This window comes from Pinus tabuliformis, chromosome 3_1, assembly GCF_031772625.1.
Source record: "Pinus tabuliformis cultivar Carrire ecotype Pingquan chromosome 3_1, CPIR1, whole genome shotgun sequence".
In the NCBI taxonomy this organism is placed as follows: domain Eukaryota; kingdom Viridiplantae; phylum Streptophyta; class Pinopsida; order Pinales; family Pinaceae; genus Pinus; species Pinus tabuliformis.
The window spans coordinates 300,912,351-300,937,810 of record NC_142301.1 but is presented as its reverse complement, the minus strand read 5'-3'; the positions used below and the strand labels follow the sequence as shown (position 1 = coordinate 300,937,810).

Here is a 25,460-nt window from a genome sequence, read left to right as displayed (position 1 = left end):
TATTAGTGCCAATGTTGATTTTGTTGCCGCCTTTGGGAACCTTGGAGACATTTTGAGCCATAAAGGAGATGGCTTTTTTACAGAGTTTCCAAATCGTTGTGTTGTTCCTGTTTGGTATTTCAGTTATAAGTAGATGCTGCCTTGGGTGGTTGAGATATTTGGCCTCCAAAACTTTTTTCCACTAAGTTGATTGGTCTTCAATAAGCCTCCAGACTACCTTGCCACCAAAGGCTGAATTGGTGAGAGATGGACATCTAATTCCAAGACCTCCTTTTTCTTGGTTTTGAATTACTTGTTTCCATCCAACCAAGTTATATTTTTTCTTTTCATTTTTCCCTCCTTGCCAAAGGAAAAACCTGAGAATACTATCCATTTTGCGGAGAAAAGAGGCTGGAGATTGGGCAAGGGAGAATTGGTAAACAAGAAGAGAGGAAAGGCCTGATTTGAGCAGTACCAATTGTCCAATTGGGTTGAGCCAAGTGGCTCCCCACTTTTGAACTTTTCTTTTCATTTTATCTAAAGTTTTTTCCCAAACATCAACTCTTGTGTTTCTTATATTCACTGGCATTCCCAAATAGCTGAAATGGTGCCAATTTAACTTGCAAGGCACCGCAAAGATGTTGGCTATGTTTTGAAGTGTTTGAGTTGAGGCGTTCCATTGATAAATACAACTTTTGAAGTGATTAATCATTCCCCCTGAATATCTCATGAATTTGTCTAGTAAAGATTTGAATCTTTGAGCTATGATTGTGGACACCCCTCCAATTAGTAGGGTATCATTAGCAAATTTGGAGTGATTGATGTTTTACACTCCATCTTCAAATTTGATTCCAGTGATGAGGCCTGTCTGCCGCTTATGGTCAAGGGCGCAACTGAAGGACTTAGCCATTAAAAGGAAAAGGTAGGGGGATAGAGGACAGCCTTGCCTTAATCCTCTTGAAGATTGAAAGGCAGGCCGGGTCTGCCATTGATAAGCGGAGCTATCCAAGGGTCAGAGATACAGGCTCTTATGAGATCAATAATGAAGGATGAGAAGCCTATTTTTTGAAGAACAACAAATAGAAAGGAGTGTTAACCCTGTCAAAAACGTTTGCCAAGTCCAATTTCAAGATGAAGCCCTTTTCATTTCTAGAATGGCTTGAGTGAATGGCTTCTTGGACTAAGAGAATAGAATCTGAAATATGCCCATTTGTCATAAATCCACCTTGGTTTTCAGAGATTAACATAGGCAATAGAGGTTTGAGATGGGAAGCAAGAATTTTTGTGAAAATTTTGTAGGAAGAATTACATAAGGATATGGCCAGAAATAGGAGAAATTTGAAGGTCGGTTCTCCTTTGGAATGAGGGCCAGATGTGTTGAATTTGTCTAGCCTCCTAATTTATTTTTCCTCTGAATCCATTTAAAGTATTTGATGAGGTCCGTTTTGATCATTTCCCAATACTCCATATAAAAACAAATAGGAAAGCTGTCCGGCCCTAGTGCCTTGTCTGGCTGGAGGCCCCAAATTGCTTCCTTGATTTCTTCTTCTTTTATTTCCTATGTCAGCCTTTCATTTTCTTCTGATACAATCTTTTTTGGAAAATGCTGTAGGAATTCAGCGTAGTTTTCGTCCTCCCCTAATTCAGTTAGCAGCTCTTTAAAATGTTCTGAGGTAGCATTTTTTATGGCAGTTTGATCATTGTGTTGAGTGACTGCATTATGTGTGATAGCTGTTATATTATTTCTGATTTGTCGAATAGTGGCTTGCTTATGGAAAAAAGTTGTGTTCCTGTCTCCGCTCTTCAACCAAGTCTGCCTTGATTTAATTCACCATTTTCTTCCTCTTCTCTTCTGATACTATATAGCTGACTATAAATATTTTCTTCTTGATTTTTTTCAGCCTGATAATATTCTTGCTTTTCTAGTGCATAGTGAAGTTCTTCAATTTTGGCTTTCACTTCTCTTTTCTTTGCTTCTAGCTCTTTATATTGGGTTTTTTTCCAATTCTTGAGAGCATTCTTTACGTTTCTAAGTTTGCTTTCCCAAATAAAACTTGGAGATCCTTCGACATGTTGGCACCAATTTTGCTGGACCAACACTTTGGCTGCTTCAATGTCATTCCATAAATGACTTTATTAAAAAGGGAGAGGGCCCACGGGGCAGAGAGATTTAAGGGTTAAAGCAGTGGGATAATGGTTTGAAGTAGCAAAAGGAAGGATGGAAGCGTTGACAACTGAAAAGGTGGAGAGAAGGGATACATTTACTAGGATTCGTTCGAGCCTTTCCATAATATTATTACTCCCCAATCTATGATTACTCTAGGTGTATTTGCGATTCTTTGGAATGATATCAACAAGATCACCATGTTGCATAACATTTTCCAACTGATTTCTAAAAGGATCTGGGTTGAAGCTGCCTCCACGTTTTTCATTAGCATGTAAAATGAGGTTTAAGTCACCTCCTAAAATGATGTTGCTACTATTTTCTTCTGCTATATTATTGTTGAGAGAGTCCCAGCAAACTTCTTTATCCTTGTAATGATTCAGAACATAAACATTGTAAATTACTATCTGTTGACTGCTAATAATATTCTGCAATACAATCTTGACCCAATGCTGTTCTACTATTTCTGTTGTGCTGTTCCATTCATCTTGAAGCCAAAGTGTAGCAATTCCTCCTGAGGCTCCTCTGGAATCACATATACATCCTTTGTAGCGCTTATGTTGTTCAATAATCTTGTTCATCTCTCGCTGTCTCTGCTTTGTTTCTTGGAGTAAAACGATGGTTGGTTTCTCTTGGGTAATAAGATATTTTAAGGCATTTGATTTGGAGGGTTGCCCTAGTCCCCTGCTATTCAATGAGAGGATTTTAATAATTTTAGGTGAGAGGTGTGAGGCGTTTCTCTCCCTCCCTTGTCTTTGTTTGCTACATCTTTGTCTATTGGTCCTTGAATATATGATTCAATGGGGTTCTGGAGCCAATGCTATGTCTTTTTGCACATTTTCATCCCTGTACTGTTTGGCAAAATTTCTTCCAGGCTTCTTTTGATTGTCTAGAATGGATCCATGCTCCTTGGAATTACTTCTGGTGATTCTGAGGGGGGGAGGATCAGACGGGAGGGAAGAGGAAATGACCTAGGGAAGGGGAGAAGAGGTAGGATCATATTGAATCAAGGGAGGGGATTCCTCAGGAAGAGAGAGGATGTGAAAGGGATTGGAAGAGGGAGAAGAGGTAAGGGGATCCGGCTAGTGATCAGAAGAAAGGGGAGGTTGTGGGGAAGAAGGGGGAGGAAATGAAGGCGGGGGAGAAGAGGGAGGGGAAATTGGGGGAGGTCGAGAGGAAGGACCTGCTTCATGGGATGGTTTAGGATTAGGGGTTGTCTTTTTCTTTTTAATGGTTTCCCATTGCTCTTCTTGTGGATTATTTTCTACATTAGAAATTTTAGTGCAACGATTAGAAAAGTGACCGTACTCGTGACATACCTTGCACTTGAAGGGGATCTGTTCATAGTCAAGCTGCTAAATGTGGATCTAGTCGTCAACCTTGAGCTTGATGGCTTCTGGTAGGCCTTTACCCAAATCAACTTCTACACAGATGCGGGCACATGCCTACATGTTATCTTTCAGTTCACTCCGATCAATGTATTTCCCAACAGAATTCCCAATAGCACGCACAGATTCATCTCCCCAGCAATGCAAGGGGAGGTGAGGAAGCAGGACCCAAACAGGGACCGCATTAGAAATATCAAGCTCTGTGTCAAAATCCGGAGTGTAGAAATTTTGAATAATATGACACTTATTCATAGATATTATCCCGATTATACACTATTGCGGAATGCATGCATAATACATAACCTCCTCTCTGTTGATCATCAATTTTGTAGAATTAAAAACAATGAAACATCAATCACATGCGGACATTAACATAGTATGTAACCGGGGAAAGCATACAACTGAAAACCCCCAACTATCTATATATTATATTGATTGATAACATGTAACAATACATAGAACAACAATCCTCACAAGTACTTAGTACTATCTCCACCTGTTACACACAAAACTAGCTCAGATCTGAATCAATCACAGGTTCAAATCTCCTCCGCTACTTGCCTGCCTCCACTGCGCAATCCTGCATGAGAATAGATGAGAATGGCTGATCCAAAATCATATTTCCCTTGGCTGAACCACGCAATCCTCATTGGCAATACTCAATCCATTGATTGTGAAAATATCATGCACAACTATAGTCACAACTGACAGCTGTCTTGCCCTTTCACTCACCTCTAACACCTGTCTCCACTAAATTGTCCATGCACTGAGTTAACTGACGTATTCTTTAGTTGCTTTATGAGTTAATAATTAGTGAATTAATTAATAACTAATTCACACCACTCATCACAAGTGTATTCTGTAGTTAGACTAAATACAACTAGTTCAACCAAGTCAAACTGAACACAACTCCATCAACTCCTCAATCAACTCCACCAAACTCAATCACTTGAGTTCTAACTGAAGTCCATCCTGCAATAGCTCAAATGACCCATAAGAAAAGCGTATTTCCTTTTGATAGTTGCATGTGCCACATCTGTAGCTCGAACTGAAGTTCTCCAAGAGGATAAGATAATGTTTATAGTCCAAATATTATTAAGAGCTAATAATATTCGACTGTTCTATTTTTAGCCTGGTAGTCTAAAAATAGACTCCACCCATATGTCTAAAAATAGAAGTCCATCTATTTTTACCAACATGACCAATCATCCACAAATAGCATCCTGCAACTCATAGACCATGATCCATATGTCTAAAAATAGACTTTGCGCCAAAAATAGCCTACGGGCCCACTTAGTGAAGGTGACTTCTTTTCACTATGCTCCATCATCTTGTTGCATTTTCAACACTCCCTCTCAACAAGATATGGATTATCTGCAACCCCTATCCTGCAACTCTGGAATGTTCTGCATGCAACACATTTGCCCGATCCACTTGCTCCAACAACACTTGGAACAAAAAAACTCCCAACTGACCACTCTGTTGGTCTAGGAACATACTCTGATGCTAAAGCTCTACCTACTATTGACAAGTGCTCCCTCTCTGACATCTATGCTACTGCAACATCTCCATGCATCTCGCACCATTGCACACTTCTCTGTGCCACCTAGCACTGTGCAAAACACTTATGCCTCTCGCATTGCTGCAGCCTGCTAGCTATGCGCTGTCGTGGGATTCCCTACACTGTCGCTCTCTCTGCCACTCCACCTGCATCTGTCTCTACCCAATCAGTCAGTTCCTGCTACTCCACATCGGGGCTCCTGTAGCAAGGTCTCATCCAAGAGGTTGGGTACCTCAAGGATCCTACCCCTTCTCCTTGGGACGATCAATCCACATCACCCCACCTCCTACCTGGAGGTATGGCTGCATGCGATCCCTCAGTCCACCTGGCTCAAAGTTTCCCCCTACTAGAGGTCCCTGCATGAGTAGATGTCTCTACTCGATCTCCTCTCAACTTCCCTTGTTGTCGCTGCTCCACAACCTCCTGAACTTGCTGCACCAACCATGGCTCCTCCACAGTCGTCTGAGACTTCTTATAGCTTTGCATGTTGAGAGGTAATATATGCTCCCTCTCAACCACCAAGTCTCCATCAGTTGCCTCGCTGCTCAAGGCTTCGCATGAATCTTGAAACTCAAGAGCATACAAGTTCTTGACCCGTGAACCAATCTGCTTCACCTATCTAGTGATGATGTGTCCAAGGAAAACCTTTCCCTTACTGAAGACTACAACATAGCCTCTGTCTTCTAGCATCGTGATCAACACCAAGTTTCTCTTCAGTCCTGGTACATACTTGACATCAGTCAAGGTAAGGAGAGCTCCATTCTCCCTCTGAAAAATAACTGTGCCTACACCTGAGACACTATACTTCTCATCATTACCCATCGCTATGAGTATCTGGAGATCTTTTTCCTCCAAAGTACTGAACAAACTCTTGTCACCGGTCATGTGGAAAGAAGCTCCACTTTCAAGAAACCAACCACTTCCCATCATGGATGAAACCATTCATGCAAAGAGTGTGAAATGCAACTCAAACTGTGAAGCAAATGCCTCACCTTCAGATCCTTCCCCGGATCCCTTCTTGGATTTCCTCCATGGAAAATTTGAAGCATAATGGCCCACCTCATGACAATGAAAGCATCGCACTTTCGATTTGTCAACCTTCTTCCCATCATTGGAAGAGTTGGATTCAGAAAGAGAACCCTTCTCCTTCCCCTTCTTTGCTTTTGTAGCCAAAGCACAATTTTCTTCATCATATGCCTTTGATGAAGATCTGTCCCTAGTATTTCGCTTGATCTCCTCTTGCACAAGATCCAACCAAAGTCTCTCCCATCCTGGCAATTTCTCCCGATCATTGATAGAGTCCTGATAGGAACGCCAACTCTTCGGAAGAAAAAGGAGATCCAAGCTCACCAAGTCCTCATCATCGACAGTCACCCCCACACTTCCCAGCTCATCATCGCATTGGGTGAACTTTGTGAGATACTTGGGCATACTGTCTCCATTCTCACACTTAATGTTTCTGAGTTTATCCTTGAGCGCCAACTTCCTCTGGTCACTCTTGCTTTGGAATAGATATGTCAACGCTTTCCACATCAAGTATGGAGAAGCCTTTCCATGCAGGCTAGACACAATGTGATCCTTCACGCCCTCCAACAGAATCCTTCGACACTTTGCTGTCTTCTTTTGCCAAGCCTCAACTTGAGCAATATCAGTAAGATTTGGGACCTCAGCTTCTATGAAATCCTTCAACACATTGTCATCTAAAACTGCCTCCATCCTATCTTTCCATGCAATATAATTCGAGCTGCCCTCAAGAGCATACTCCAATCGCAATCCGTTGACAGACATTTCAACTTTGACACCAAGAAAACACTGCTGCAAATTCGAATTCCACCAGCTCAAAACTCAACCGCTTCTGATCTAAAATTCGTGAGAACAAAGTATTTCTCGTACAGAGATTGACTGTATGGGCTTTTATTAGATATCTCACCTTCCAAAAGAAGGATGAATCCAGAGGCTACCTGGTCTGATTATAGACTCTGCCTGAAGAAATAAAATGTAAACACTTTCTAAATAACAGATTTGATGATCAACTCTACTCTGATACCATGTAGAAATTTTGAATAATATGAAACTTATTCAAAGAGATTATCCTGATTATACACTATTGTGGAATGCATGCATAATACATAACCTCCTCTACGTTGATCATCAATTTTGCGGAATTAAAAACAATGAAACATCAATTGCATGCGCACATTAAAACAGTATGTAACTGGGGAAAGCATACAACTAAAAACCCCCAACTATCTATATATTATATTGATTTAGAACATGTAACAATACATAGTACAATACTCCTCACAAGTACTCAGTAGTATCTCCACCTGTTACACACAAAACTAGCTCAGATCTGAATCAATCACAGGTTCAAATATCCTCCGCTGCTTGCCTGCCTCCACTGCGCAATCCTGCATGAGAATAGATGAGAATGGCTGATCCAAACTCGTATTTGCCTTGGCTGAACCACGAAATCCTCATTGGAAATACTCAATCCATTGATTGTGAAAATCTCATGCACAACTATGGTCACAACTGACAGTTGTCTTTCCCTTTCACTCACCTCTAACACCTGTCTCCACGGAACTGTCCATGCACTGAGTTAACTGATGTATTCTTTAGTTTCTTTATGAGTTAATAATTAGTGAATTAATTAATAATTAATTCACGCCACTCATCACTAGTGTATTCTACAGTTAGACTAAATAAAACTAGTTCAACCAAGTCAAACTGAACACAACTCCATCAACTCCTCAATCAACTCCACCAAACTCAATCACTTGAGTTCTAACTGAAGTCCATCATGCAATAGCTCAACTGACCCATAAGAAAAGCGTATTTCTTTTTGACAGCTGCATGTGCCACATCTGTAGCTCGAACTGAAGTGCTTCAAGAGTATAAGATAATGTTTATAGTCCAAATATTATTAAGAGCTAATAATATTCGATTGTTCTATTTTTAGCCTGACAGTTTAAAAATAGACTCCGCCCATATGTCTAAAAATAGAAGTCCATCTATTTTTACCAACATGACTAATCATCCACAAATAGCATCCTGCAAATCATAGACCATGATCCATATGTCTAAAAATAGAAATAGTCTAAAAATAGACTTTGCGCCAAAAATGGCCTGCAGGCCCACTTAGTGAAGGCGACTTCTTTTCACTAAGCTCCATCATCTTGTTGCATTTTCAACACTCCCTCTCAACAAGATATGGATTATCTGCAACCCCTATCCTGCAACTCTGGAATGTTCTGCATGCAACACATTTGCCCAGTCCACTTGCTCCAACAACACTTGGAACAAAAACACTCCCAACTGACCACTCTGTTGGGCTAGGAACATACTCTGATGCTGAAGCTCTACCTGCTACTGACAAGTGCTCCCTCTCTGACATCTGTGCTATTTCAGAATCTCCATGCATATCACACCATTACAAACTTCTCTGTGCCACCTAGCATTGTGCAAAACACTTATGCCTCTCACATTGCTAGAGCCTGCTAGCTATGCGCTGTCCTGGGATTCCCTACATTGTCGCTCTCTCTTCCGCTCCATTCGCATTTGTCTCTGCCCAATCAGTCAGTTCCTGCTACTCCACATCGGGGCTCCCATAGCAAGGTCTCATCCAAGAGGTTGGGTACCTCAAGGATCCTGCCCCTCCTCCTTGGGATGATCAACCCACATCACCCCACCTCCTACTTGGAGGTATGGTTGCATGCGATTCTTCAGCCCACCTGGCTCGAAGTTTCCCCCTACTGGAGGTCTCTACATGAGTAGATGTCTCTACTCGATCTCCTCTCGGCTTCCCTTGTTGTTGCTACTCCACAACCTCCTGAAGCTGTTGCACCAACCATGGCTCCTCCACAGTCGTCTGAGACTTCTTCTGGCTCTGCATGTTGAGAGGTAATATACGCTCCCTCTCAACCATCAAGTCTCAATCCGTTGCCTCGCTGCTCAAGGCTTTGCATGCATCTTTAACCTCAAGAGCATACAGGTTCTTGACCCATGAACCAATCTGCTTCACCTATCTAGTGATGATGTGTCCAAGGAAAACATTTCCCTTACTGAAGACTACATCATAGCCTCTGTCTTCCAACATCATGATCGACACCAAGTTTCTCTTCTGTCCTGGTACAAACTTGACATCGGTCAAGGTAAGGTGAGCTCCAAGCTCCCTCTGAAAAATAATCGTGCCTACACCTAAGACACTATACTTCTCATCATTACCCATCTCTATGAGTATACGGAGATCTTTCTCCTCCAAAGTACTGAACAAACTCTTGTCACCGGTCATGTGGAAAGAAGCTCCACTGTCAAGAAACCAACCACTTCCCACCATGGATGAAACCATGCATGAAAAGAGTGTGAAATCCAACTCAAACTGTGAAGCAAGTGCCTCACCTTTAGATCCTTCCCCAGATCCCTTCTTGTATTACCTCCGTGGACAATTTGAAGCATAATGGCCCACCTCATGACAACGAAAGCATCACACTTTCGATTTGTCAACCTTCTTCCCATCATTGGAAGAGCTGGACTTGGAAAGAGAACCCTTCTCCTTCCCCTTCTTTGCTTTGGTAGCCAAACCACAATTTTCTTCATCAGATGCCTTTGATGAAGATCCGTCCCTGGTATTCCACTTGATCTCCTCTTGCACAAGATCCGACCAAAGTCTCTCCCATCCTCGCAATTTCCAACGACCATTGACAAAGTCTTGATAGGAATGCCAACTCTTCGGAAGACCAAGGAGAGCCAAGCTCACCAATTCCTCATCATCGACAGTCACCCCCACACTTCCCAGCTCATCCCGGCATTGGGTGAACTTCGTGAGATACTTGGGCATACTGTCTCCATTCTCACACTTAATGTTTTTGAGTTTATCCTTGAGCGCTAACTTCTTCTGGTCGCTCTTGCTTTGGAATAGATCTGTCAAAGCTTTCCACATCAAGTATGGAGAAGCCTTTCCATGCAGGCTAGACACAATGTGATCCTTCACGCCCTCCAATAGAATCCTTTGACACTTTGTTGTCTTCTTTTGCCAAACCTCAACTTGAGCAGTATCAGTAGGCTTTGGGACCTCAGCCTCTATGAAATCCTTCAACCCATTGTCATCTAAAACCGCCTCCATCCCGTCTTTCCATGCAATATAATTCGAGCTGTCCTCAAGAGCATACTCCAATCGCAATCCATTGAAAGACATTTCAACTTTGACACCAAGAAAACACTGCTGCAAATTCGAATTCCACCAGCTCAAAACTCAACCGCTTCTGATCTAAAATTCGTGAGAACAAAGTATTTCTTGTACAGAGATTGACTGTATGGGATTTTACCAGATATCTCAGCTTCCAAAAGAAGGATGAATCCAGAGGCTACCTGGCCTGATTACAGACTCCGCTTGAAGAAATCAAATGTAAACACTTTCTAAATAATAGATCTAATGATCAACTCTGCTCTGATACCATGTAGAAATTTTGAATAATATGACACTTATTCATAGAGATTATCCTGATTATACACTATTACGGAATGCATGCATAATACATAACCTCCTCTACGTGGATCATCAATTTTGCAGAATTAAAAACAATGAAACATCAATCGCATGCGCACATTAACACAGTATGTAACCGGGGAAAGCATACAGCTGAAAACCCCCAACTATCTGTATATTATATTGATTGAGAACATGTAACAATACATAGCACAATACTCCTCACAAGTACTCAGTACTATCTCCACCTGTTACACACAAAACTAGCTTAGATCTGAATCAATCACAGGTTCAAATCTCCTCCGCTGCTTGCCTGCCTCCACTGCGCAATCCTGCATGAGAATAGATGATAATGGCTGATCCAAACTCGTATTTCCCTTGGCTGAACCATGCAATCCTCATTGGAAATACTCAATCCATTGATTGTGCAAATCTCAAGAACAACTATAGTCACAACTGACAGCTGTCTTGCCCTTTCACTCACCTCTAACACCTGTCTCCACTGAACTGTCCATGCACTGAGTTAAATGATGTATTATTTAGTTGCTTTATGAGTTAATAATTAGTGATTTAACTAATAATTAATTTACACCACTCATCACTAGTGTATTCTACAGTTAGACTAAATACAGCTAGTTCAACCAAGTCAAACTGAACACAACTCCATCAACTCCTTAATCAACTCCACCAAACTCAATCACTTGAGTTCTAACTGAAGTCCATCATGAAATAGCTCAACTGACCCATAAGAAAAGTGTATTTCCTTTTTACAGCTGCATGTGCCACATCCGTAGCTCGAACTGAAGTGCTCCAAGAGGATAAGATAATGTTTATAGTCCAAATATTATTAAGAGCTAATAATATTCAACTGTTCTATTTTTAGCCTGGCAATCTAAAAATAGACTCCGCCCATATGTCTAAAAATAGAAGTCCGTCTATTTTTACCAACATGACTAATCATCCAAAAATAGCATCCTGCAACTCATAGACCATGATCCATATGTCTAAAAATAGACATAGTCTAAAAATAGACTTTTCGCCAAAAATAGCCTGCGGGCCCACTTAGTGAAGGTGACTTCTTTTCACTAAGCTCCATCATCTTGTTGCATTTTCAACATGGAGTCCATTTGTTTAAATATAAACCTCCGAAATCCATGAAATAAGGCCCATTATAGAAGATTAAATCCTTGTCTTCCTTTGTCTAAAAATGAAATGTAAAATATCCCTTTCGACAAAATCTGATCGAGATTTTCCCTTGTATTTTATTTGTCCAATTCCTTTCCACCCACCTCTAGATTTCTTTTGGAGAGGGCCAAAGTCCTATAAATTACCCAATAAGTCCTTTTTCTGCCAAGGCAAGAGTAGCCATTCTAGGCAAAGTTGGAGGGAGAGAAACTTCCTGTAACCCATCAAGTTTTTTCACGAACTTTGAGACTGAAGGGCGAGCTCGCTAAGGAGGCATGGACTTGATCAAGGCAGAGAAGGCATGTTGGTGAGTTGCCTCCTCTAGCAAAGCATCCAGAGGGGCCATCCTAAGCGGCCGAAGATCGGTTCAGACCTAATGTTTGCAGGCGATGGCGGGAGCAGAGTGCGCGTTTCAAAACCCTCTTGACTCCAAAATAAAAATATGTTAAATTAAAGAAAAAGTTTATTCATATATTATTCTATGGTTATTAATATATTTAATTCTTTATTGATTTATATACTAGGGATAAGTAAAGAAAGATTTACTTTAGTTATTAAATTAATTTATTTAATATTAAGAATGTTATTCTATTTTATTTTTATTACATATTATTCTATGGTTGATAAATTAACTTAATAAATCATTAGGGAAATGTAAAGGGGTTTTATTATAATATTGGTTAAATTTTTATTTATTTATTCCTATTTATTTATTTATAAACATAAATATTCATTTATTTATTTATTTACTATTCTATAGTTGTTAAATAAACTTATTTAATTAAGTGTTTATCAGTTAATGCTATCTTTGAGAGCATGTGTACACATCCAAATTGTAGGATTTTAGTGGCTCACAGCAATGGATAAAGTTGTTTGAGTGAAAATGGAAGTTGAAGCACAAGTACATGAGAACTCTTCTGCTCTGTGCGAGGCCTTATGCCTTGAACCATCTCTCGGCGCGTGGCTTTGAATGTGGAATATCTCTCTACATTTGATTTATGGATACGGCCCATGTCTCTGCGCATGGCATTCCCTATGTCCAGCTACCCTACGCGTGTCTTTTGTTTTTCAGGTAAGATGCCTTCATGATTCATAACATCATTTTGGTCTTAGTCTACCATTAATGTTTCCTGTCTAGACAAGTGGATCTTAGTTTTTATCCTTGTAGCTATGCCTGGCCATCTTTAGTCTGGTGTATGGCCTTTCCCTTTCTGTTTTTCCTGGTGCATGGTATGATTCTAAATTGGTTAGATCTTTTTTGGCATCTCGCATACTAGTTATGGCCTGACAATTGCAGGAACATAGAGGGTTTCAAGGAATAGAGAGGGTTTTTGCAAGGAACAGAGGAATGAAAAAGATAGAGGGTTTCAAGTAATAGAGAGGGTTTTTGTAAGGAACAAAGGAACGAAAAAGATAGATGGTTTCAAGGAACATAGAGGGTTTTTGCAAGGAACAGAGGAACGAAAAAGATTGAGAAATGTTTGCAGATTCACGAAGATGGTGACAGTGCCACACCAATGTCACTTTGTTTCTGTTGTGCTAAGAGATGGCTAGAGAATTGCCTCGATTTTTTCCAGAGGGATTCTCTAGACAGCATGAGAAATTGGGCTTTTGGGAGGAATTTATGGAACGGAATCCAACGTGGGCCTGGAAAAACTACTCCATTCCCTGCCTGATTCCTGCCATGACTTTCCATTACGAATCCACTGGAAAATGGTGTTGCATCTTCATCAACCAAACCTTCCTCCACACTGCAATGAACCGACACCTTTGCTTCTACAACAAAACCTTCCTCCTCGTCATCAACAAAACCTTCCTCCTCGTTTTCCCCATTGCAATGGAGGGTTTGTCGAGAAAATGGAGAGACAAAAAAACAGAAATGTTTGAGAGCCACGAGACTAGGGTTTCTGTGATGGGCATTAAGGGCATGAGGCCCAATGGCAATAGAGTACATACTCATTTATTCGTGGGTGGCGGGAGATAGATATTAAGACCCTCATTCTTACGAAAAGTGGGAGACATGGGCAGGAAATAGCAGGAAACAGCGGGCTAGGCAATCTTAAAATGGAAACAAGATAGCTGAAATGACCGAAACGTTTTTGGTGTAGAGGCCGAAAAAAATTTTGGTGCTAAATTGTTTTAGTTTTTATATGCTGGGGCAGCTTTCACTATTATTTTGCAAAGGAACTCGAAGCCGAGCTAGAAGTTTCAAGGAAGACAACAAAGGGTTTATTTGCCACAGGTATTTTCCTTTCAATTTGATGTATTTCGCTTGCAAAGATGTTGGCATTGGTATTATTTTCCTTGCGTAGCTGTATTCATTGGTATAGCTGTAGGAATTGGGATTATTTTCATGGTATAGATGTAGGCATTGGGGATTATTATCAACAATTTCCTGAGCCGTGTCTGGTTCTGTTTCTTTATAATTAAATGAACAACTTAACTTCTTCTTTGAAGTATCACTCTCTATTTGTGTGTAGACATGAATCCAATCAACCTTGTAATGAGATGACTCACCTGCATGCTGGGAAACACTAAGCATTGGCTCATACATACTAGACACACTATCCACTTTTGAACCATACAATTCATCAAGGCCATAAAACTGTTTGTCATCATCTGGACTCTGAATAATGAAATTTGTCTTCATGAACTTCATCCTCAATAACTAAGTTATGAGGTTGTAGACCAACATCTGAAACTCAAATATTCTCATAAGCTTCTTGAGGTTCATCGTATGATGAATGAATCAGTTGATGATCTCCAAATTTCAAAGAAACTACATTAGACAACATGGGAAAACCATCATTTTGGCTATTGTTATAATTCTTATGTGATTTTCGTTCTTCATCATCATGATTTTCACTTTTGTAAACCTGTTCAATTTGCTCTTCTTTTTCAACTACATGATCTTGATATCTTTTAATTGCATCTAAATTCTTAAACCCATACTCGTGAGTTTCATTATTAACAAGTGAGATGGGATTTTCCTGAACATAAGTAGCTAAAATGTACTATATGGTGCATTCTTCACCATCTCGAACTTCATTGGATGATGCCTCCTTTCTAAATAACAATTATTTCTTGTCAATGAAAAACTGTCTCCTTTCTAATTAAGACAAGAAAAGGAATTTTCTTTATGTATCCCATGGAGTATAACCTTTTATATGCAATTGTGTCTTATAAAATGATAGTGTTGCACCCTAACCCAACATACAACATTGTAACAATCCTAGTTCCTTTGGGTATGTTTTGAGAAATGAGGTCATCCTTTTACGAAAATGCACGCCCCATTGGCTCATTGTTATATATTTCAACTTTTGTGCAATGAATGGCAACATTAAGTCACTTGATATCGACCATTCTAGGAGATGCATTGGGATGATCTTTTGCTTGGATATGTGATGATGTGTTTGGCACTAGACTCTAATTCATTAGCATGAAATAGGTTCTAGAGGGGTGTTATGGAAATATGATTGATTCTCCTCTTAACATCTCAAATCTCTACAAATCTATGCATAGGTATAATACCAAGCCATGATATTTGTAGCTTGGGTCTTTGAGAAGTGTGAGGCACGAAATTGGCATTATTTGGTTTAATCCCACACCAACATTTACTCATGAATTGATGAAACCAGAGTTCATGGGCATTCACTGCATTGTCATTCATTTGAATTCACTTATTCCATGTGTGGTTAACTATATTGGAGGGTTAAACATAATTCTGAGTTTTTATACCCGCTCTTCCACCAGTGTTCTACATTATTTTATATCTTTTCATTTTCCAAGCATATTTCAGGGTTCTTTATTGCATATTGGTGCTCTTCTAAGGTAGAACACCATCTCGCTTCATCTACCATAATAATGCTTTGGACTCCAATTAGTAGTTTCCATGCATGCTTAATATGCTTCATATGCATTGCTTTTCAAATGTTGATTTCACAGTTTAATATAAACAAAATGATGCTTGTTTTTTAGGAACACTGTGTAGTTTTTGAGCACCATATATGGAACCTCGCTGGTTTCAATCCATAATTGCAGAGAGTCAACCAACCAGACTTTCATTTAATTTTCTAAAATATCTCACTTTAATCCAACTTCTAAATGTTGTTATATAAATGATCGAATAGACACTAACTGTGGTGGCAAACTATCTTGAGGCATTATCTGGGAAGCGAATCATCCCTGAGACATTATCTGAGGAATTAGCCTATCTCTAAGGCATTATCTATAGCAGCGCATTAAATCTGAGGCTTCACTGTGGCAGCAATATGTCTATGAAGCAATTCTGAGATAGAAAGATACCTCTGAGGCACTGTTCATGAAAATAGATAATCCCTGATGTATCAATTGTGGCAGCGAACCACCTATAAGGGATTGTTTGTGGCAACGAATCACCCCTAAGGTTTTTATGTGGCAGCAAATCATCTTGAGGTATGGTCTTGGGTTTTGAGGAAAGCGAGGTCTGGTTTGGAGTTGATTGTGGCTGCAATGATATAGTTAAGTAATGTTTATAGCCAGCAAGGAGATATTCTACAGAGATTACTTTGCATTATGCGACAACAATTTAAGACAGTGCATTACCCTTTGTAATATAATCCAAAGAACTCATCAATGAAATTAGTCTTACATGCATAGAAGTTTAAACCAACATATTTTAGAATAATTTTATGGTTTTACACGTTGTCATATATTTCAACATTTATTTATGTAATGTTCCTAACTAGTGTCCACAAAATTTTCTTCATAGATTTCTATTACATTATTCTATACAAAATGGCAGACCATGTATTTATGTTGCTTTTGGTATTTGTATTATTTATGTTGTTGATTTAGTTAGAGGTTGGATTTGTTTTTAGATATAACTTTAAAATGATACTTCAAAATTTTGTTTGTGACTAGTTAAATTCTTGTTGGAACACTCTGATAAGCTTGCCTCAAAGTGTTGGAAAGATCTTCAATGCTCACTCAACACATATTTGGTGTTACCGATTCTATTTTCTTGTTGGTTTTTTGATCAAGGTTTTCTTATTTTTATGTTATTATGTGTTTTTTTAAGAATGTACCCATGGGTGTTACCGATGCTACTATGGGGGATTCAATGATATTCACTACTTTTATGGAAATGTTAACAAATGCACGAGGGCAAGACACTGTTATGATGATGCATGAGGTAAGCTTGAATATTGTCTTTTATATGTTCAATTGTCTTATATTCCTTATTATATTATGCTAATTTATGTTTGTGGAATGCAGGCAATCGCTAAAGTCATTCCAACCCCTATAACACCTTATAAAACATCTAAGGTAATGATAGTGGTAAAACTTGATCAATATTTTTGTGCATTTAGTTAACTTATTTCACTATATATATTTTTTAATATTTGTTTTTTTACTAAGCATGCATTTTGTTGGCATGCAGGATTCATTTATGCCCCTCAATACAAGCAATGTTGGCATGCAAGGATCATTAATGCCCCCATATACATCTAATGTTATGCAAGATGTAAGATTCAACCATTTATTTATGTGAGTTTGATTATGTTATTTGTTGAGAAATCTAGGGCATATACTTAATAAAAAAAATTCACAACGACTCCATGATTTATGAGGTGTTACGAAGAGCTACATCATGCCTTCAAATGGATCACCCCATCCATTTTTTTCTTCTTCTACATACAATACTATTTTAACAAGTAACCCAAGCAATATATTATTCCAGAACATGATGCCAAGTTACGTTTTTAGGGTTTTTATGTAATCAAGAGGCCTTTTTAGGGTTTCTTAAATTCAAACCTTAGATCATACTCTTTTCCCTTTATGTCATTCTATAGTTTATCCCATGCCCTAGAAATCAAGTCATAGGGAACAAATACCTTAAGATTAAGGTTTCTAAACACTAGGGTATTTCTTAAAATATAAACCCATAAATTCAACCCTACTACATCTTATGATGGACCCTTCAAAAGAAAAATATTATACATACCTCATGGACACCTATTTGTACTGATTAGTATTTTGGTTGCCATGATTATTTGCAACTTTACTATACATTTCATTGATCATTTGCCACCTTCATGACCTTCTTTTAATGAGTCTTTTGAGATATTGTCATTCTGTAATGGTACTTGCTTCTTCATGTGTTCATGAAACCCATGCCTTAGTCATAACAAAAATAATCTTCTTTTTCCTTTTTTTACATAAATTACATAGAATTGTGATTAGATATGTCATTATGAAGACCGAACCTAGTTACATATTTCAACATTATTCATCTGTTATTCCATCTTATTATTTATATTTGTGCCTTGCAGGATGTTTCTAGGGTGACTCCAACAAGTATATAATCTGTTGGTACAGAGGGTCATGTTATGCCATCTAGACCTAGACCAGAACCCCATAACATGCCCTTTACACAATCTGTTGGTATAGAGGGTCATGTTATGCCATTACACCTAGACCAGAACCCCATAACATGCCCTCTACATCTAATGTGGGTCTAGTCAGCATTCTCCCACCAGGACCAGAACAAGTTTCTTTGAGGAGTCTTATAGACTCACAAACAATAATGTTAAGGCTGCTACTAGATATTCCTACAAATGTTCAAATCATACAAGAAATAATTGAACAAATTCAGTTATGGGAAATGTCATTGTTGGAGAGTGTAGCTCCTACAAGAGATCAACAGGTAAAATTATTTTATTTTTTTTTATAATTTCATTTGTTATGTTTAGGATCATTATTTTAGAAATGAAAAATAATTTCATATTTTGGTTGGGTTCTTAATAGTTCCACAATTTCATTGTAAATGCAGGAAGTAAGTGACACAATACCTAATTTATCTATAAGGTAACCTTCATCAATCCCCAAGACTACAACAATATCATCGGTGACCACAAAAGGAATGCAAGAAGTTACAATCTTGCTCACTTCAGAAGGAAATGTCTTGAAGGATGAAATAGGGCTGAAATTTTATCACTTTATTTTTCGTCGTGCAGAAAAATTATTTGGAAATACCATCCAAATGGATTGGAGGAAACAAGCCAATTCCAAAAAAGAGTAACTATTTAAAGATGTAGTAATAGCATTTGGTATTCCTGGATTTGATAAGGAACTTATTTTATAGATTGCAAGTAAATAAATGCACTCAAAGAGGTCTAATTTAAGGACAAAGTTGACAAAAAACTTGATGTATCCACGTCCAGCTTGGATCACAGACCAAGTGACGTGGGATGAACTTATGAAAGATGCCAATTTTAAGAGGAAAGTCCTTAGAAATCCAAACTATATGCCATCTGGACAAGGAGGAGATAAGAGATGCCTACGAGATACAAGAAAAGCAACCCAAGCTAGGGTGTCAAAAATTGGATCTCACAAATTAGGCTCTGGTGGATATAATAGTATTCGTGGTGGTATGGTAAGTGATATTTCCATCTATTATATTTTCTATTTCAGGCAAAGTAACCATGGTCACGTTGAGTTAATTGTATCTTATTAGCTATTTTACTTTATAGATATGATTATCTTTGTTAATGTAGGTTCACCAGTTTCAAAAGGAACCTTCAGAGGAAGACCTAAAATATGCTTTATTACATGGTTCCCAAGGTCTTCGCCAACACATGATAAATTGAGGGGAAAAATTAATTACTGGTTATGGATCTGGGGTTAGTTTTTTATAATATTATATGAATAATGCAATAAATCAATTGGAGGTTTTAATGTTATTATAACAAGTTAAAGTGTGTTGTGTATAGGAATCAGGTGAAACATCTGCGAGTGAGCATGGGGAGGAGATACAAGCACATGATGATTTGCTTGTTGCACAAAATCATCCAATAGTGATTCCTGGACCTTGGCAGGAAACCAATGTTGAATTTCAATGAATGGGAGAAAGAAATAATTGTTGGAAATAATACTGAGAGGGGGGGGGGGTGAATCAGTATTATCTAATCAATAATAACTTTTTCATTTCCATATTCAGATTCATATACGCTACTTCAATTAAGGATACCCGTGTATATACGCAACTGTGTTTAATGAAACTAGTGTATCTCCAGTAAACTTATGATTCAATTAGTTGATCTTCAAATGAGTGCATCAGAACATTATTAACCATATTAACAATAAACAGGTGCAGTAAAATAGAACAGATCATCACACATAAGGAGCACACATGAACACCATGATATAAGGTGGAAACCCAATGTGGGTGAAAACCACCTGCTACAATTCGTCTCTTTCTTCCTTTAATAAGAAACTTATTTTTACAATATTTATGTACTGGTGCAGTCTTATACCAGTACACAGGCTTCTACCTGCAGAAGGCTACAACCTTCTCTCGTTCTCTAGACTCTCCTAGAAGGGAGCTACAACCCCCTTAGCTCTTGTACTAGCTAAAGTACTAGTACGTAGGCGCCGGCCTACAGAAGGCTACAAGCTTCTCTTTTCTTCCAGGGACCACATTTCATAAATTTTCAGACTGGATCCATAAATACAAAACAATCACCACTCTAAGACAATCATCAACTATACCTACATCATCAATCTCTAAATCACCTAATACTGAATCACTGAAACCCTATCATCAAAACACAGTTACCAGAACACAGACTAGAGCCTAGAACTCTGCAACAACCACTAGGATCAACAGCAACCTGAAACATCAAATCTCATAATGCATAGGCTACTTGACTGTGTCAAAACCGCATGTACACGTGCTTTCACTAGAGAGAACCCGCATACAGATCTAAAGATTATTACTTATACCTTCGCTGCCATTTCCAAATTGATTCAGATCGAGCCAAGCATCACATACCCATAACCAGCATACTAGATCTCCACACTTCATCAAACATTCATTACTTCCACACCTCCCTTGGCCTACTGATATTCTCATTATATAGGTTTAGGCTTCTCTCAATACCTTGGACCCAATACCTTGGGTCAACACTTCAGACTAAATACCACGGACCAATACCGAAATACCATGGACCAAATACCACGGACCAATACTTAGTTTTCCAACATGTACGCGCCTTTCCTTCTGTGAACCTGCGTGTGTACGCATACGTGCCTTTTGTTCTTCTCACCCGCATGTATACGTGCTTTCATCAAGGTTAACCTACGTATATCTCTCTCTTGACCTGTTGTACTAAGATCTGTCCTCTGATTGAGTTGCCATCACCTATATCATACCACTAAGTGAGTTGCCATCAAGGACAACACATGTATCATAATGCCAAAAATCTCCCCCTTTGGACTTGATGGAAACCACCACACCAAGTCATTCTCCCCCTTTGACATCAAGGGAAAAGGGTAGACCAAGAAGTTCTCTCCCTCTGCTGTCCATACTCCCCCTGAGTACCCATTGAAATCTTTGATTGGGATCCCCCTTTGTAAATGCCAAGATGTACCAATCCGTCCATGCTCCCCCTGAGCACATGCAAGGTCTTTATAACAAAGACCAGCAATCCATTCAAGACCATGATAGTTATTAGCCACTATCATACACCATATATGATCTGCACCATAAGCATTAGCATCCAAACCTACAATACCATTCCTTTGATCAAACAACAAGATGTATCATTTAGCCTCATAAGCATCATCACCAAAGACTTCTAACCATAATGCCAACAATGCATTATTTAAGTATATGCTCCCCCTGAGCCTGTGCCAACCATCATTTACCATGACCGAACCATTTCCTGAGTCCGTTCTATCGCCTTTTTCTTCTGAGCTCCATATACGCGACTCTACAGCCTCTAGATCGCGTATATATGCGACTTATCTTTATTATATCAACGTATGTAAAATGGAATACTGAAGGTCTTCACTTTTAGTTTCCCCTGTGTCTGTTATGTTAGCTAACTGAGTTATGTCACACCTTTCTGTCTCTAATTCTGTCTTCTTCAATACCTGGAATTGTGATGATGTATAATCCTCTTGCTTTGGAGTTTGAATTTTGCTCCTGCATTCCCTTGCTTTATGTCCAAACTTGTTACATGCATAACATCTTACATGATTTATGTTCCTTCAATTGCAATCAATTGCTTTGTGGCCAAACATATTACATGTAAAACAATATCCTTTGGAGTACCTGGAATGTGATGATCTTGTGTGACAGTCTTGAACCATTCTACTTCTGCATCTGGCTGCAACATGTCCAAGATTATGACATACATAACATTCAACATTAGTCAATGGAGAAATTAATCATCTATCACTTCCATAGTTAGGAGTAAAGGATTTTATTTGAGGAATTTCTTTCCTTGGTTGTTGATGAGGTTGTCCTCTCATCTCTTTGTTGAGCATTTCAGAATTCTTATTAGAGTTCCTTGCCTCACCTTGTGAGCTAGATTCACCTTCAACAGATTCATAAAAGCCAAGACTAGTTTTTATAGTAGGGGATATTTGACTACCAAGAATGTCATCCAAAATCTTAGTACTATCTTGAAATCGTAACAGTTTATCCTTTATTCTAATTTACTTTTTAAGATATTTACCTCAACCTGATGTTGTTCTTCCTTTTCCAGATACTGCTTCCTTATGTTGGAAATAATACTGAGAGGGGGGGGGGGGGGGTGGGGGGGTGAATCAGTATTATAATCAATATTAACTTTTTCATTTCCACATTCAGATTCATATACACTACTTCAGTTAAGGATACTCGCGTATATACGCAACTATGTTTAATGAAACTAGCGTATATCCAGTAAACTTATGATTCAATTAGTTGATCTTCAAATGAGTGCATCAGAACATTATTAACCATATTAAAAATAAACAGGTGCAGTAAAATAGAACAGATCATCACACATAAGGAGCACACATGAACACCATGATATAAGGTGGAAACCTAATGTGGGTGAAAACCACCTGCTGCAATCTGTCTCTTTCTTCCTTTAATAAGAAACTTCTTTTTACAATATTTATGTACTAGTGCAGTCTTATACCAGTACGCAGGCTTCTACCTACAGAAGGCTACAACCTTCTCTTGTTCTCCAGCCTCTCTTGGAAGGGAGCTACAACCCCCTTAGCTCTCGTACTAACTGAAGTACTAGTACGTAGGTGCTGGCCTATAGAAGCCTACAAGCTTTTCTTTTCTTCCAGGGACCACATTTCATAAATTTCAGACTGGATCCATAAATACAAAACAATCACCACTCTAAGACAATCATCAACTATACCTGCATCATCAATCTCTAAATCACCTAATACTGAATCACTGAAACCCTGTCATCAAAACACAGTTACCAGAACACAGACCAGAGCCTAGAACTCTGCAACAACCACTAAGACAACAACCTGAAACATCAAATCTCATAATGCATACGCTACTTGACTATGTCAAAATCGCACGTACACACGCTTTCACTACAGAGAACCCACGTACAGATCTAAAGATTATTACTTATACCTTTGCTACCATTTCCAACTTGATTCAGATCGAGCCAAGCATCACATACCCATAACTAGCATACTGGATCTCCACACTTCATCAAACATTCATTACTTCCACACCTCCCTTGGCCTAATGATCTTCTCCTTATATAGGTTTAGGCTTCTCTCAATACCATGGTCCAAAACCATGTAGAAACAATACCTTGGACCCAATACCTGGGGTCAACACTTTGGACCAAATACCACGGACCAATACTTAGTTTTCAAACATGTACACGCCTTTCCTTCTGTGAACATGTGTGTGTATGCATACGCACCTTTTTTTCTCCTCACCCGCGTGTATACGCGCTTTCATCAAGTTTAACCTGCATATATCTCTCTCTTGACCTGATGTACTAAGATCTGTCCTCTGATTGAGTTGCCATCACCTGTATCATACCTCTGAGTGAGTTGCCATCAAGGACAACACTTGTATCATAATGCCAACAATAATGAGGAGGGTGTTCAATGTGATGAGCATTCCACACCCACAATTAATGTAGCGCCTCCCAAAAAGAGGACAAAAAGGATTGATATGTGTTAAATTTGAATAACTTGAACATGCATCGCTCTAGCTTCTAAGGAGCACACTAGGTTGTGAGGGTCCAAACATAAACTAATTATGTGTGCAACAAAACAAATTTTAAAGATACTTTGTTTTTTTGATGAGCACTTACATATTATGGGCATCACTAAGACTGTTGCAGGTCCTAACTTGTATTATTTGTTTGATTATGATCAATTTTATATGCTTATATTTGTGTTGTATGTAGATGACCTGGTCCTAAAATTTAGTTTAAAAAACTCTATCCCATGGTGCAAGAAGAAACTGGCAAGTGAAGTTGACATGAAGGACATACACCTCATGTGTTATTTCTTGGTCTTGGAGGTTTGGATGAATTGAGGTGAGGTGGTCCTCGAATAGGGGTAAGTAAGCAATTGAGTTTCTGAAGAAGTTACGGATAATGGACAATAAACCATAGGCTACTTTTATGATACATATTTTGAAGTTACCAATATATTAAGATTCAAATTTGGTTGATTCGTCAGCGTACAAAAAGTATATAGGTTCCCTAACATATCTCGTAGAATTTAGCAGTCAAATTGTTGTGTGCATGAGATCCCTTGTCTCACAAACAAGGGGGGCTCAGACACCAATTTAGTGTCCAGCTTGGCTGCTAATATATGGTTGAGCTAAGGTTGCTGCAAATATGCTCCATGGTCTAAGGTATGTGAGGTACTTAAAGGGCACACTGGCACAGTGCTTTGAGCTGCTGCATGCTTTAGTGGATTTTGACAGGGCCAGAGACGCGAGTGGCAGGAAGAGTGATTCATGGTTTTGTTTCAGCTTGGGTTCAAATATAATATCTTTTTTAGGATGGGATACCCATGTGTGCAAGTTGAAGAAGTCTCTTTCTAGGCTAAAGTAGCCTCCTATGCTTGGTACTCATGGATTTATGAGTACTTATAGATTATGGGCATCACTAAGACTGTTTCAAGTCCAAATTTTATTATTTGTTTGATTATGATAAATTTGATATTCTTATATTTGTGTTGTATGTAGATTACCTGGTCCTAACAGTTAGTTTGAAAAACTCTATCCCATGGTGCAATAAGAAACTGGCTAGTGAACTTGACATGTATTATTTCTTGGTCTTGGAGGTTTGGCTGAGTTGAGGTGAGCTGGTCCTCGAACACGGGTAAGTAAGCAATTGAGATTCTGAAGAAGTTTTGGATAATGGACAATAAACCCTACGCTACTTTTATGATACATATTTTGAAGTTTTCAGTAGATTCAGATTCAGATTTGGTTGATTCGTCAATGTACAAAAAGTAGATAGGTTCCCTAACATGTATGGTAGAATTTAGTAGTCAAATTGCTATGTGGATGAGATCAGACACCAATTTAGTGTCCAACTTGGCTGTTAATATATGGTTGAGCCAAGGTTGCTGCAAATCTGCTGAAAAATGCATGTGCCATCCTTAGATGTGTTTTTTCTGTCCAATTCAGTTCAAAAATTATTTTCTGTTATAGCAGTTTTGCAAATGGTTTTTATTATTCTAAATTGAAATGAAAAAGTAAACCTCTGGATCATGTACCTGCTTTTTATTTGGTTGTGCTTTTACATATCAATGTCTTACAATTTTCCAGTTAGTCTGCGCTGTTTTCATTTATCAATTTGTTATGCTTTGTCTGGTAGTTCTTTAAATTTGGTATTTCAGTGAACTTTGCACCCAGCTTAAAAATAGATT

The 25,460-nt window shown here is 38.7% G+C and overlaps 1 pseudogene; it reads left to right on the top strand.

The window, feature by feature from the left end:
* Nucleotides 1-25,460, top strand: part of LOC149186972 (mogroside I-E synthase-like) — a 55,609-nt pseudogene that overhangs the window by 14,270 nt on the left and 15,879 nt on the right.